The sequence below is a fragment of the Oreochromis niloticus genome, linkage group LG3 (assembly GCF_001858045.2).
Source record: "Oreochromis niloticus isolate F11D_XX linkage group LG3, O_niloticus_UMD_NMBU, whole genome shotgun sequence".
Taxonomy (NCBI): Eukaryota; Metazoa; Chordata; class Actinopteri; order Cichliformes; family Cichlidae; genus Oreochromis; species Oreochromis niloticus.
Window position 1 is genome coordinate 64966089 of NC_031967.2, and position 15801 is coordinate 64981889.

Sequence of the window (15801 nt, forward strand, 5' to 3'; positions counted from 1 at the left end):
ACACACACCCACAACCACTAGCACTTTACCACTACTGTATAGTTCTGTGTAGATAATCATTCTGTACATACGATAATTTTTAATCCCACAACTGTTTTTAACTTACATAGTTCACATTCTGTATAACTGTATATCTCAGATTTCTGTATAGTTTTTATTTCATATTTATATCCTGTTCATAGCCTGTACATAGCTTGTACTCACTACAGCCTGTACATACTTATAGAATATTCATAACATACTTCACACTGTGTACATTATAACATACCATAATAGACCCATTTCTGTAATATACTTACACATCTCTATTATTGCTAATTTATATTGTAATATATCTATATCACGACTAAAGCACTTTCTGGATGGATGCAAACTGCATTTCGTTGCCCTGTACCTGTGACATGTGCAATGACAATAAAGTTGAATTCTATTCTATTCTATTCTATTACACTTCCGGGTCAGAGGTCGGCCTTTCTCACTCTCTCGGAGACGCTGCTCCTAGGCAGCCAGACCCGCAGAATAGGGAGGGAGAGAGAAAGAGCGGAAGGCGCACACACACATCACAAATAAACAAGCAGGTCGTCCGGGAAGGACCGTCCGACCGTGACAAGAGGAGACGATTGGTCCAAAATCTCTGTAGCATTGCTATGAAAGTTGATCTTGTAGGGTTATTACAGAAGTTGTCGGGGGATAAATGTTATCAGAATTTGTTTCAGTTTTTGAGAGAAGGAAGGTTGTTTGGGAGGATATGATTTTTTTATTTATTTTTTTTTAGCGTGATTTCTTTTCCAGACTCCATCCAGTGGTGGCGGTAATGCACCATGCAGTTGTTTGCCAACCGCCAATAATACGTAGAACAAGAAGAAGAAGAAGAGGCGGGGCAAAGTGTGTGCGCAGGACAGGAGTTGAGCAGAGAGAGCTGCTTTTTCATGAAACGGGAGTAAAGTAGTAAACTTACAGGAACATATACCACTACCAACGTTTGGATCGATATCTGCATCGATCTGCACACCCTTGTCTCCTGGATCGTAGCTGAGATCAGCGTGAACCACGTGGGTCTCTGCTCCCTGATCTGTTTCCTGTGTTTGGAAAAGCTTCCAGCTTCATCACGGAGTTTCTCTCGGTTTGTGGGCTCATCTAAAGGTAAGCACCGAGCTAACTTTACTGTGGGTTCAGTTTATGCTGAGTTTAGCTCTGTTGAGAATAATAGATTGCTTGGTATACAGTGCAGTTAGAGAGACTGTAGAGTTTGTGATTGTCTGCAACATTATAATATGGCGGTTGCTAGGGGGTAAGAATACATATAGAAAAATAGTCTTTGAATATGAACAAAAGGATGGGGTGCAGGGCAGGAGAAGAGCCAACCCCCACCCCCAGGACAGGAAGCCACAGGTACAAGCCTGGGGGAGGGCAATCAGCTTTTAGAATAGGATTTGTTGCTGTTGAACAACAAAATGTTTAAAAATGTCGTGAGTTGGCGATATTCTCATGCGCGACGCGATCGCGAAAACGGCAAACAATTAACACCACGCCGATGTTGTTCACAGGACAGCAAGAGTAAACAATCGGGAGACTCTTGCCTTCGTTATCGTTCCCCTCCTACATTTCATTTCTCCGATTTCAGCGTTTTTGCTTCACAACTAAAGCGTGCAGTTTACTTTGTGTGCACTAACATGGATTCGAATCGACCCTCGCCACCTCTGGCCAAGTGCCACAGCCTACCTACAGCCAGATCAACTTGTTATAAAAAAACGCAAAAAAACCCCAAAACATCGGCCCATAAAAACGAAAAATCGCCATCAGCACCCATAGCTGGCCAGTCCAGCTATGGGTGCATCTATATTTTATTTTCTTCCAAGGCAAATAAAGACGTCTGTTTTTGGAAGTAAAAATATCCGCCTGATCGCTACCATCAAAAAGAATCAGTGAAAAACTTCAACAGCTCCTGAATGAAGTCTTCTGCTGCTCTCCTAGGTGTCTTGAGAGAAGGGTGAGAGAGTGTTTGCAGAAAAACATGAACTAATCATTAGCTCAGCATGCTGGGAGAAGCTGAGCGTTTGCTTGCTTGTTCAATTATTTCCATCGTGCTTTGTCTGCAGCTGTGACCTGACGTATTCCAGCAGGATTTGTAAAAAGGGTTTTGATAAACACAAAGCTGGACAGCTTTTGTTCCGAGTCTAAGAAGCTTAGAAAGAAAGTGATCCGACTTCTCGTATGGCTAGTGCAACTGATATAAGACGCGGTAAGCTGAACACAGCTTCAACCGTCTGTTTGTTGAAAAATAGTAACGGACCGCATTTTCTTGTTAGTAACTGTAACGGCGTTGTAACGATAGGAATAGTAATTAGTTAGATTACTCGTTACTGAAAAAAGTAACGCCGTTATTCCCATCACTGCAAAACAGGTGTAGCTTGATGACATCATCAACATGTGCTATCGCGGTAAAGTGGTATAGCCAAAATCTCTACCATTGGCCAAATTCATACCGTATACCGTTTATACCGCCCACCCCTAATTGTTTGTTCAATATTTGGGCATTGCTAAATTTGCCTCAATGCTGACATATATGTGTAAAAAGAAAATGTACGAGCTGTGATAACTGTTTCTGATAGAATGAAGAGTACAGAATAGATATCAGAGTCTTAAACAGGCTGACTTCTGCTAAATGGGTCAAACTGGACAGAAAATATACAAACACATGACATCCTTATAGAATATGATGTAACACTATAGATCAACTTACCTCAGAATATATAAAGCGTATAAACAATTACAGCAATATGATGCAACAAACACAGCAGTGCTACTAATCCAAAATACTCAAAGCTTCATAGAACTGAAACAAACATTTATTTTTAGGTCCATTCTGCTGCTGACACATACTTTAGGTTTCTGAATATTTGGAGTACACTTCAGATTGGGATAGCCGTTGTCGCGTCGCTGTGACGTAATAGGTCTCAAAATGCGTACTTCAAGTGCGCGGTCTCTTAATTGGGACAGAGCCCCAGATATATTGAGGGATATGTTTGATTGAATCTCATTGAGAGATTTATTTGGAAAGAAAACAATTTTCACTTGCAGTCAAAAAACTAACGTGTACGCTTATCCCTGCAGTTTTATTTTGTTAAATACAAACAAAATTGTAGCAAAAGTGCTGCCACATGTCTGGCCAGAACCTGTACTATACTGTACTATACTGCTGAGTGACTGTCTTCTGCTCCTCAAATACATTTCATTTCAATGTTGACCCTGTCCTAACTTGCACATGAGAAATGAAACTGAAAGGCTTCAGATAGTTAAGAGTGAGAAAAAAAAATTGCGTTCATGTTTGCAATTTTGTCTTGTTACACAATATTTGGAATTAAATAAAACAAACAAAACACTACATTTTAGGAAATATTAGTGGGTGTTTTCGTTTGTTTGTTTTTTGTACTACTTGGACAGTAAAGATGATGAAATCAGAAAAACATGCTTAAAATCATCTGGTCTTCATGAGCTTTATTGCGTGTGTGTGTATGTGTTAGTAAGATTAATACATTTTGTGCTCATGTATGTCATTTTAATTACCCCCCCCCCCCCCCCCCCCCTTCTTTTTCCCCAAACAAAAATCTGTTTGCTACACCTTCTTGTTTCAGAAACATGTAAAAAACATAAAAACATCTAGCGTCTAGGATGGTAATGAGGTGCTTGGAAATGTTGTAGGTGGCTGAGTTTATACTGCTACCAATGAGTCTGAGCGGGACTCTTTTTTTATATATAGGGTCTAGCATCCCCTGGGTAAAGGTGGTGATATACAGGACAGTCAGTGGGTTTTTCCCTTTCAAGTTCTTGTAGGCAACTGATGACTTTCTATTTGTAGCTGCTTCTGGGGTTTCACCTTGAAGCTTCATGGGTACTGTCGTCACTGAGGAGTGTAGTAATGTTTATTTGCTCTGCTTCTTTTTGTCAGGGATAAAATACGTCTATATACTTTTTGTGTTCCAGCTGAGTAACAGGAGGAGAAGAGTCTGGTGGAACAACAGAGGAACAATTTCAGCCATTTGGACTCAGCTCAGCCACTACAGAGGAAACAATGACTTCAATACAAAAGGTGAGAAAAATATCACAGTTACAATGTTATTGAAACTGTGTGCACAGCTGGTTGGTTTTTAAAAACACGTTAACAGCAGCTTTATCTTTTCCATCCTGGGCCCATATATACAGAATCTACATTCAAAATCAAAAACCACAGAAGTTGCAAGAAAATACAAAGATTATATATTATCTACACACATTGAAACAACAATATCATCAGTTGAACTTACAATTCTTTATGAGTAAAATATTTTCTCCACTTATCAATATTTCTTCAATATGTATTTTTCATTACGACTGTCATTGTAGCACACCATTGAAATGTGATACTATCACTAGAAACTGATGGTAACACACCTACAATGTGTTTGTTGACATGTTTCATTCCACTAATAGAGGGAGTTTCAGTTTGTTCCACGACTGCATTTCACTCACTGCCTCTGTTTGTATCTCTGTCACTGCAGGACCAACATGGAGCGAGAAGTCAGTGCTCTCAGGAGGCCGACAAACGTCACAGAAGAAAGCGAGAGAAAAAATACAGCTGTGATGAGTGTGGGAAGGATTTTACCCGGGCTGGAAGCCTAAAAAGACACCGACTCATCCACAGTGGAGTTAAAGCTTACAGCTGTGACTTGTGTGGAAAGTCTTTTACCCTGGCTGAAAGCTTAAAAAAGCACCAAGTCATCCACAGTGGAGTGAAAGCGTACAGCTGTGATTTGTGTGGAAATTCTTTTACCCAGGTTCAAAGCTTAAAAAAACATCAAGTCATCCACAGTGGAGTGAAAGCGTACAGCTGTGACTTGTGTGGAAAGTCTTTTACCCAGCCTGGAAGCTTAAAAACACACCAGCTTATCCATAGTGGAGTTAAACCTTACACCTGTGAGTTGTGTGGAAAGTCTTTTAGCCAGCCTGGAAGCTTAAAAACACACCAGCTCATCCACAGTGGAGTTAAACCTTACAGCTGTGAGTTCTGCGGAAAGTCTTTTACGAAGGCTGGAGGGTTAAAAATACACCAAGTCACCCACAGTGGATTTAAAGCACACTACTGTGACTTGTGTGGAAAGTCTTTTACCCATGCTGGAGGCTTAAAAGCACACAAACTCATCCACAGTGGAATTAAACCTTACAGCTGTGACTTCTGTGGAAAGTCTTTTACCCAGGCTCAAAACTTAAAAACACACCAAGTCATCCACAGTGGAGTTAAACCTTACAGCTGTGACTTGTGTGGAAAGTCTTTTAACCTGTCTCAAAACTTAAAAAAACATAGACTCATCCACAGTGGAATTAAGGCGTATAGCTGCGACTTTTGTGGAAAAACTTTCAACGACAAACACTACAGAAATATTCACCTCCGGATTCACACTGGAAATGATGTTTCCTGCTGTGATCAGTGTGGGAAACTGTTTCCAACAGGTGCACAGTTACAACGACACATGTTTAGCCACTCTGAGGAGAGACCTTATAAATGTGACCTGTGTGAGAAGACTTTTAAATCTCCACATCACCTGAAAATCCACCAACAGATCCACACCAGAAAGTAACTCTACAAGTGCAGTTACTGTGCGGTATGTATTTATGTTTTATCTTGTAAAGATAAAGAGCAAAAAAGAAGCTTCCTTTTGGTCGGAGAGGAACAATACCAGCAGCTCAGAATCAGTGAGATGTCAACTTTCAGCCCCGACGACGTGTCCATATTCGTGCTGTCGGGTGAGGAGGCCGACATCTTACTGATTCTGATGCGTCAGAGGGTCCCCGCTTTGTGTTCACGTCTTTGTGTGGAATCTGTTTACGTGATCTCATTTGCTGTTTTTGCTGTTTGGTGGTTGTTGAAATAGTTTTGTGAGCTCCTGGCGTTTCTGGCAAAATACATTTATATTTAAAAGTTGATTCAGTATTTAATGAATCAATATCACGTTATTCAAGTTAAGATCCATTTTAATTGGAAAATCGATCATTGAAACCCAGCCCTACCACTCACCTCTTTCTCTCCGCCTGCACTTTCAAACGTACATACACATAGGCCGACAGGAATATCTAGACCACAACCAATCAGAGAGGTCCCGCACCTGACTATCTCTGAGGCATAGTGTGTGCTTGTTGTTCCCCACACGGAGACTTTTTTTTACTCGAACTGGTGGTCGCACTGGTGAAACCTAAGATTTTTTTAGTCGCACCACTGAGAAATTATGTTGTATTTGCGACCAAATTGGTCACAGTATAGAGCCCTGACATGTGTCCACTGTACCATCTGGGAACTCTTCTTGTTTAGCACTCGTAATTACACAAACACTAAATCCTCTCTTGTGCTGTTTTGTAGCAGTGTATACACCTGAGACTGTCACCTGTCTGTCTGTCCTGCACTCTCTCTCTTTTTCTTTCTCTCTGACTGTGGAATAAAAGTATGAACATGTATTTATAAGTTACACTTGTGTTTGAATCCTGCAGGTTATCACACATTTGATTTCCATGTGTGACAACTGCAAATGTCCAGAGTGAGGACAGACTGAGGGACCCACTGCTGCACATCATCTGTGAGGCAATATTCAGAAACCTAAAGTATGTATCAGCAGCAGAATGGACCTAAAAATAAATGTTTGTTTCAGTTCTATGAAGCTTTGAGTATTGTAGTACTGCTGTGTTTGTTGCATCATATTGATGTAATTGTGTATATACTGTATATATTTTGAGGTAAGTTGATCTATAGTTGTTGGAGTGATTTTTGATAAAAGTTGTCATTGTTGTACTTAAATTTGTAAACCTTTTCTTAAACCAGTGGTTCCCAGACTTTTTTTTAGCCCCCCCTTTGTTTTACAAGAAAAATCTTGATGTTATTTGTATCCCACTGTAACTTTACTGTATAAAGAGCTAACATCTCCAAAATGTCGGGAGTAGTTAGTCATTATAAGAAGGGTTTGTGAACTAAAAATCAAAAATATGGGATACTATTTGTCCGTGATTCAGAGAGCCCAGCGCATGCTCCCGACGCAGGGGAAACTAATTCTGTCGCGGAGACCTACCTTGGCATTTGTGCAGGTGAAGCCAAAGGAAAGATATGCTTCACCATATTTTCTAGTCTTTGGCTTGGAAGGAAGTTTGTTTGGAAACATATTTGGCGATGCTTCATCTCCTGCTTTGCGTTTGTGTGGGAGCAGCATCAAAAACCTGTCCATTATGCTAGCAGTGTCCATATATTTTCTTTTCCTTTTTCTGTTTTTTTCCCCTTTTCATCCCGCCATCCACTTGTATATGGTGGACCATTAAAGGGCTTAAGCCAGCCCAGCCCTAGATACCAAGAACCACTAACGCAGACCTCCCCCGGTGGCTGATTCCCTCAGGAATCAGCCACCGGCAGGGACTGTGGTGTGGGGACAAAGGCCTCCATATGTTGGAGGGCCTCTCTGTTCCCAGAGAGATAGTGTAAGACCTGATATATAGACAGACACAAATGTGCATTTCAACCCTCATGCACACAAAAACAAGTACTGGGCACTCACCCAACGTACAGACATCCACAAATGGACGCTCTACACACAGTGTCAAACTCCACAAACGTACTCTATACCCCAAGTCCAGGTACACTCGCCCCCAGAGGGGGAAACAGCAACTACACCCAGGAGATGCTACCTACTTCCTTCAGGTGGACACAAGCAGACCTCCCCCGGCTCTGCATTGTGTTAGTCTATGGGTCTGAGCAATTCCAGAGGATAGATTCATTTCCCGCTCACCTTTAGTTCATATTTAGTGATTTTACGTTTTAATTTTTTTTTTCCATGTGTGTTATCCTTGCGTGGCAAAATAAAATCTTGTTTTACAGTGTTCCTTTGAGCCTCTGTGTGGTGTCTGCATCTGAGTCCTCTTCCTTGTATTGGCTGCCCGGTCGTGACAGAACCTGAAGTTGTCTAATGTTCTTGCTGATGAATATGGCAACATTGACACATATTTCCTGTCACTTTGATTTTCTACTTGTTTTCTATCTTTTTAGATAAATTATTTTTAGATCTATTGGAGTTAGATTTATTGATAGAAACCTTTGCAGAGAGAACAACACAGTGTGAACAGTCTTCTCACAGGTACTGATAAAGAAACAAAGAGTTTCTCTTAATTCTGCTTCAGTTTGTTTTCTGTAATCTTGAACTTCTCATGTTAAGTTTGTAGATGGTGAGCTTAAGTTGCCAGAATAATTTTTCCTACAAAAATACAGGTTAAGTGTGTACCTGTGTGAGTGTTTCAACTGAGGAAGTTCAACTAAGTCAGTCCTCCTTTGTATTAATTGACTTGACAAAACCAACAAACCCAAGTGAGAGATAAAGGGTATCACAACAGTGGTTATCTGTTTTCTCTTATTTTAATCTAATACAGGAGTGTTACGGGTCCGAAATTGAGGACGAGAGTAAAACAATGATGGTCCAGAAGAGCTTGTTCAAACAATTGATTTTAATGAATACACGCAGCGTGGGGAGGTTTAAACTGCAAAACATCAGTTGTAAACCCCCGCCCAAAAATACACTTCAGATTGCTTTTATAACATCAGGGTATTATAACGCCCCCTCTTGCATTTACAAGCACATAATTTGCATCTTAAGAACAGTATTTGCCTCTTCTACAGACAATGATCATTTTGAAGAGATAAATGCAGACACAGAAGTTCCCCTTTCTGGCATCCTTTTTCAAATATGGTGATGAGGTCCCCATGGACTTGTCCTCCTTCCGTCACCTGTTGTCAAGTAAACTCTAGTGCAATATGTTGCTGAATACACTGAGGCCTTTGCTCAGCTACTATTTTACTGTAACAATATACTCAGCATATAAGCTTTTAAGATTATAGATTTAACTCAACGATTTAAGTGGTTCTACCTGCACCTGTAATAAACATGTTAATATGTGATTATGATAACCCCTGTAATACAAATTATAACATAATGCCAACAACTTCAATAAATGCTTTGATGAAATGATAATTAATGCAATGATAAAGATGATGGTTATGTAAAATAATCCCTGTAATTCTACAATTCCCTCTCTTGACGTCTCTTCCAGAGACATCACCACACCGTTTTCTTGTGTCACTCTTCAACTCACTCTGTCACCTCTAGATCCATTAATGGCATCATGGGCACCGAAACCACCACTCCCAGGTCCACTGCCTTCGCTCTGACCCTCTCTAGCCGTCCCCTGACTCAGCAAATCAGACAATAACCTCATGTCATCTAGGTGATAAAACGCCAGCTCCCACTTGAAGACACTTCATGCTTAAGTGGTCTCTGCTCCTTTTCTGGGTCCCTCTGTAGTGGAAATCTCCTGTAAGGGATAGAAAACAAACAGCCTCTCTCTGCTACACCTCACTAATCTACTGTGTTCATCTAATGTTCCTTTAATTATTCAAAGTTGGTTCACCATATCATGTTCTGGGCTCTATCCTTTATATTAACTTTACTTAATCTCAATGCTCTTTATGTGTGTGAGCAACGCTTTTAGTTCTATTAAACACACCCAGGGTAAAATATACACCATCCCCATGTCAGCCTAACTCTCCGCTAGAAAGCACACTTCAAAATTTCTATCAGGATTTACGCCTCCTTTTGCTTCAAGCATATACATAACATGCAAAAGTTACTGTTAATGCCAGTTAGACAAGTTTCCATTATCTACAACATTTTGTTTGACCCGTCTCACCCCCACACGTTTCCTGTTCACTTATTGCATACTTATCTTTAACACCTTCTGCCTCAGTAGTTGCTAAGCAGAAACAAAGCAACATGTGCTCCACCTTTACCCTATAAAATAAATCTATGTCATGTTTGTGTCTGTAAGCATGTTTTGCATTCATTCATTACACTCCACGCCATCCCTGCAAGTTAGGAGCTGTACAGTTAAAAGCTACATCAAGTCCAGGCCTTTGGCCTCGCCTATGTTTAAATCATGTGTGTTTGTAAGCGTGAATGCTGTTTTTCCTTCTGTTGCTCCAAGTCCCCCGCAATATATCAACTGAGACATCGCGCTCGTCGAAGCTTATGACCTTAAATGGACCGAACATCAACTCTGTTAATGAGCACGATCGCAATGTGTAAGAAAAATCATTTCTACATATATAATCTTCAATGTTATTCATTTGGTCAGCGACACTTTTAACACTCTCTTAAGAAGCTCTCTCCTCTACCCTAGAAATAAATCTATGTAATATCTGTATGTGTAAGCCTGCATTATAACCACTTATCCTAGGAATCAAAAAGAAATCACACATTTTCTACTCAAACTCTTTGCTAGTTTTCCCCAAAGCATATCTTTTATTCAAAAATGTCCCACAATTTCCCTTTAAATTTGGTGTACAACTTCTCATGGACACCGGCATTTTATCTTCTAAACAGGATTCAGTTCATTTTAATCCTTTAACTTAAACATAACAATTTCTGCCCCAGTTTTACCATATCTAAATTATCAAAAACCCCAAAAGTCATAAAATGATCCTAGAACCCATTACAAATTACCCCTTAAATTCCCCCTTTATATTTGGACACACCAGATGTGTCCAAATAAATAAAAACTCAAAAAACTCAAAATGCATCACCCAAGCTTAGGAAATTAAAGGAAAAAAGTTACTCATATCATTTCTCAAAACAGCTCAGCAATCCTCCTCTCTGCTCCGAGCCCGAAACCTGTATTTAGGAATAAAATCAATTATGTCAAATCTTCTCAAACTCCTTGCTCCATGCAAAAGTCTGGATCCTTGGAATTTCCTGGAAACAAAACCTGTACTTTACATTTCATACTCAACTCTCCCCCTTTATGATCCAATTTGTGTCATAACAAAAAACTTAAAACAGAACAGTTATCAATCATGTGTTTCTTCAGTTAATGGTAACGTAAGTTATATCAAAAAATGTTTCCCTTTTAGCATTTGGCCTACACCCAACAATATAATGTAATACCAAAATCTAACCCCAGTCAGTAGAACAGAAATTTCCCCAAAGCAACTCAAAAGTCAGCATCCCCAGAATTAAGTCTTCCACTCGTCCTGCTTATGACAAAAGCAAAACAAAGCATCCCCTTTCTCTTGCTGGCATAGTAAATTGTTTGTCCACATTTAGTCATCCCCACCTTGGTCCAGTCACACACATTCACTCCCATGCATTCACACTAGGTATTGCCAATAGTGGAGACTCCCGCACGAATAATCGGATTCTCCACATCAGCAACATGAGCTCATTCATTTGTTTTATTTTGTTTTTAGAAAATAGTTCTTTATGCTTTTGACTGGATTGGCTCGCTGCAATCCTTTTAGACAGAGACTCACAATCTGATCAGGTCCCCACAGGTAGACTCCTCCTCAGCCAATTATAATCTGAAAAGCCCACCTTCTGATTGTTCTCCCAAGAATTTTGTCAGCGCTGTTAGTTCACTCTCTTCCAGGCCTGCTTCAGAACAAAAATGAGAAAAAGAGAGCTGATTATTAGCTCATGAAAACACAAAACAAAATCACCTAACAGGTTTTCTCTAAGTGCACTGTTACAAAACCAGTGGGCCCCCTTAGACATGTCCATGTTTATTAAAACTCCCTCTATTAAAATAAAAACAACAACCTCAAAAATCTGAAACAATCTTAAATGTCACCCACATTCCAGTCACTTTAGTAAAATGTATTTAAATAGTTAAAGGTTATTGGCAATAACCTACAAATACAACTGACCTCTGTTCTAATTTGAGCCCTGCTAGCTGAAAATCACCATATTTTCATCAATCAACAAAATGCAGTGAATGAACAAAAGATGCATCTAAATCAATACTTGGTTTGAACACCCTTTGCCTTCAAAACGGCATCAATTCTTCTGGGTGCACTTGCACACAGTTTTTGAAAGAACTCTACTGGTAGGTTGTTCCATACAGTTTTGAGAACTAACCACAGATCTTCTATGGATATAGGCTTCCTCACATCCTTCTCTCTCTTCATGTAATCCCAGACACACTTGATGATGTGCTCTGTGGGGGTTGTACCATCACTTCCAGTACTTCTTGGTCTTTTTAACACTGAAGATAGTTCTTAATGACTTTGGCTGTATGTTTGGGATTTTTGTCCTGCTGCAGAATAATTAAAATTCACTGAATCATCATTTGAATAGAGACAAATACAGTCTTACTGCTCAATTGCAGCTGAGGATAACATGGGAAATTGTTACCTTCAGAAAAAATTGCTGCTGCAAGAAGAACAGAGTGTAATCAGTGTTTATTAGTGATTTCATGAGGGTCATTAATTGACTCTCTGACTCTTTTCAAGAATATTGGAAAGAAATCAAGATCACAAATCAAGAGCAAGTGTTGTAATCAGCAGTTTGACTACAGAATGTTTAAAATCTTTCAGTCACAAACTGACACTGAGCCTCTTCAGTAAATCCAGCAGCCTTTTAACATCAAAAGACGTCTTTGAGCTGCTGCGGATGTTAGTAAATCTGACCCTAAATGTTCCTTCTTCTTTAACATTCAAACTTTGTAATGAGGGGATATTTTTAACAGGCTGTTCTCATTTATATGACTGTGACAAAGTGGGTGAGAACACCGTTTGTCCATATTCTTAGTTAACATTCTTGTTTTGATTTAATCATATTTCACATGTAATCTGCAATAGGCAAACATTTACTATCCCGGGTTTGTTTATGTTTTGCACTTTTACAGATTATATAATATAACATCTTGGTTTACGTCAATTCCTACAAGTTTGTTAAGTTAACATGTTCTTTAGTTCAACTGTTAATTTGTATTGTTTAGAACTTACCTTACCTACCTGTCTTCCAGAAACAAAAGGAGGAAATGTAGTTTTACTTCCTGCTTTATAGCTTCTGGGTTCATCTGAGGTCACAGGAAGAGACCAAGTGCGGGAGGGGAAGAACTCTTGTAATTTAATAAAGTTGATTTTAGAGTGTTTATGAAGAAATAGATTTATTGTTGTAATATGTATTGATTACACCATAGGGTTTATGTTGTTAGTAAAGAGTGGCAGTAGAGGTTTGAATATAATCATGTTCATCTTACCTACTGAATGGAATAGTCCAGAGGAGACATTAGGCGTTTCTCAATATGCGTACTTGTGCGTACTTGCGTTCTCGTGTACTCGTGATACGTCATCAGTCGGAGACCAAGTACTGTTCCAATTCGAAGTATGCATCAAGCCGAGAAGGCGAAAAAGTCCCGGATGTGTTCTCGCTTCGCCCGTTTTATCGAGCATGCATCGGTGGTGACTTGGGGCGTTTATCAATATGCGTACTTGTGCGTACTTGCGTTCTCGTGTACTCGTGATACGTCATCAGTCGGAGACCAAGTACTGTTCCAATTCGAAGTACGCATCACGCCGAGAACGCGAAAAAGTCCCGGATGTGTTCTCGATCCGCCCGTTTTATCGAGCATGCATCGGTGTAGACTTGGGACAGCTAAATATCCCAGAATGCATTTCGTCCAAAACTCAACAGCGGACTCCCGGCACATCGTTTCCAACCCCCCCCCCAACCGCTCGCGGACTTCTCACTACTCAGGTTAAAGAAACCCCAGCAGCTGTCTATAGTATTGAGTGTCCACTAGAATAGAAATAAAAGCGTTCTAACATCTCACCTGCTTGTTTTTATTAAGGTATGTACACGTATGTACATGTACACTATTTTTATTAATAGAGGTTTCACTACTGAGGTTAAAAATGATATATAAGTCACTTAGATCACTTCTAAATGTTAATGTTTGGTTTATTTCAGTGTTTTATTTGTTCCTGAGTAAACTGGTTTGGCTGTGATTAAAGTTAAGCTTCATAACATGTTACTTACAGTTAAATTAAGAGGGGACGGCAGTAAAAACTCCGGCCCTGTGACATCATCACGTACGCTGGTGTTCCGACTGTACAAATCACGAGTCCGTGCTCGCGTACTTGAGAATTGAGAAACGGCCCACGAGTCCGTGCTTGCGTTCTCGGCGGGTACGTACTCCCGTGCGTTCTCGGCGGGTACGTACTCACCGAGAACGCGAGTACGTACTCGCGTACTTGGGCATTGATAAACGGCCTTGGTACAGCTAAATATCCCAGAATGCATTTCGTCCAAAACTCAACAGCAGACTCTATAGTATTGAGTGTCCACTAGAATAGAAATAAAAGCGTTCTAACATCTCACCTGCTTGTTTTTATTAAGGTATGTACACGTATGTACATGTACACTATTTTTATTAATAGAGGTTTCACTACTGAGGTTAAAAATGATATATAAGTCACTTAGATCACTTCTAAATGTTAATGTTTGCTTTATTTCAGTGTTTTATTTGTTCCTGAGTAAACCGGTTTGGCTGTGATTAAAGTTAAGCTTCATAACATGTTACTCACAGTTAAATTAAGAGGGGACGGCAGTAAAAACTCCGGACCTGTGACATCATCACGTACGCAGGTGTTCCAATTGTACATATCGCGAGTCCGTGCTCGCGTTCTCGGCGGGTACGTACTCCCGTGCGTTCTTGGCGAGTACGTACTCACCGAGAACGCGAGTACGTACTCGCGTACTTGAGAATTGAGAAACGGCCATTGTTTGGTTAAGTGGACTATTTAAGCAGAAAAACTCAGGTGTTTGAGAAGAAACGTTCAGGTCAGTGTAGCTGTGTGCAGTTTGACCTTAATTTCCGTTGATTTGAGTTCAGTTATATTTAGTTGAACTAAGTTAATAATAGAGTTGAGTTTCTTATTTATGTTTTTTTTATATTATTTGGGTCACAAAATGGTAAATAAATCGTTGCTACACTGGACAGCATCAGTCTCTTGCACTTCTTTGACTGCTTAAGTCAAGTCCTACCACAATGACCTCCATAAAACAACAGGGTTAGAAGACATTGTGACGAAGTAAGATGTTTGTTTTGTAGTCCATCTTCAGCACAATGTAGTTTCAACAGGCAGACATCCAGTGTCACATTGTTACAGAGAGACAAATGTAAGGCTGTTCCAATTCTCAGCCGCTCCTCTCTTTCCCTGAGTCCTTAGCAATAGAGATTGAAAATGTGACGTCATTTCCGGGGTAAAACCGCAAAGAATTGTAGGTACGAGTGGCAAGCGGTACTAGCACACGCAGGCTTTCACATGAAAGCAGTCACACAGTGATAAAAAGAAACAAATAATGGCAAGAAGCTGTTGTATTATTAACTGCAATAGCCGGTCGCATGACAGTCACGGGAAGCCGACGGGTAAAGAGATCGGCTTTTATCGGATTCTGTCGTGGAAGAGAAATTGTTCAAGCCATGTTTCCGAAGTAACAAAAAGCCGACGGACGGCCTGGATTGAAGACCAATTATAACGTTTCAGGCACAATCCAGCTCACATGTTAGTCTGCTCCAAGCATTTCCACAAAGGTAAGTCTTCTGTTGTAGTTATTACGTAAGTTATCATAACATAATTGTTGATATAGGTTACAAATAAGTCTTATAATGATTTGTATTGAGTTCGTTGTGCTATGCTGCTTTGTTCACTGTGGCTTTGCGGGCTAATGTTTGTTGTGTTTTGTAGGAAAACCAGCCTACAAAATGCGATCCAGACTGGGCACCCTCTATCAACCTGGGTCAGACCGAGTTTAAAGCTGCTTCCATGGCAAGATTTGATTGGTTAAGAGAGAGAGCGATATCAAAACAGCCACAAAAACTCCCGCATATATGTGCCCAAGTGTTGTATTGAAGTAATCAAGTGATGAACAGTGTTGGTCAAGTTACGTGAAAAAAGTAATC

General features: G+C 40.0%; 1 protein-coding gene and 1 long non-coding RNA gene across 2 annotated transcripts in view; both read left to right on the forward strand.

Moving 5' to 3' along the window:
• LOC102078817 (zinc finger protein 665) overlaps nt 1-15801 on the forward strand; it is a 1047781-nt gene that overhangs the window by 592275 nt on the left and 439705 nt on the right. The window lies entirely within an intron of this gene.
• On the forward strand, nt 1084-4775 carry LOC102083241 (uncharacterized). The gene is made up of 3 exons (XR_268414.4): nt 1084-1143; nt 3985-4090; nt 4539-4775. It is a non-coding gene; the product is annotated as an uncharacterized LOC102083241 (long non-coding RNA).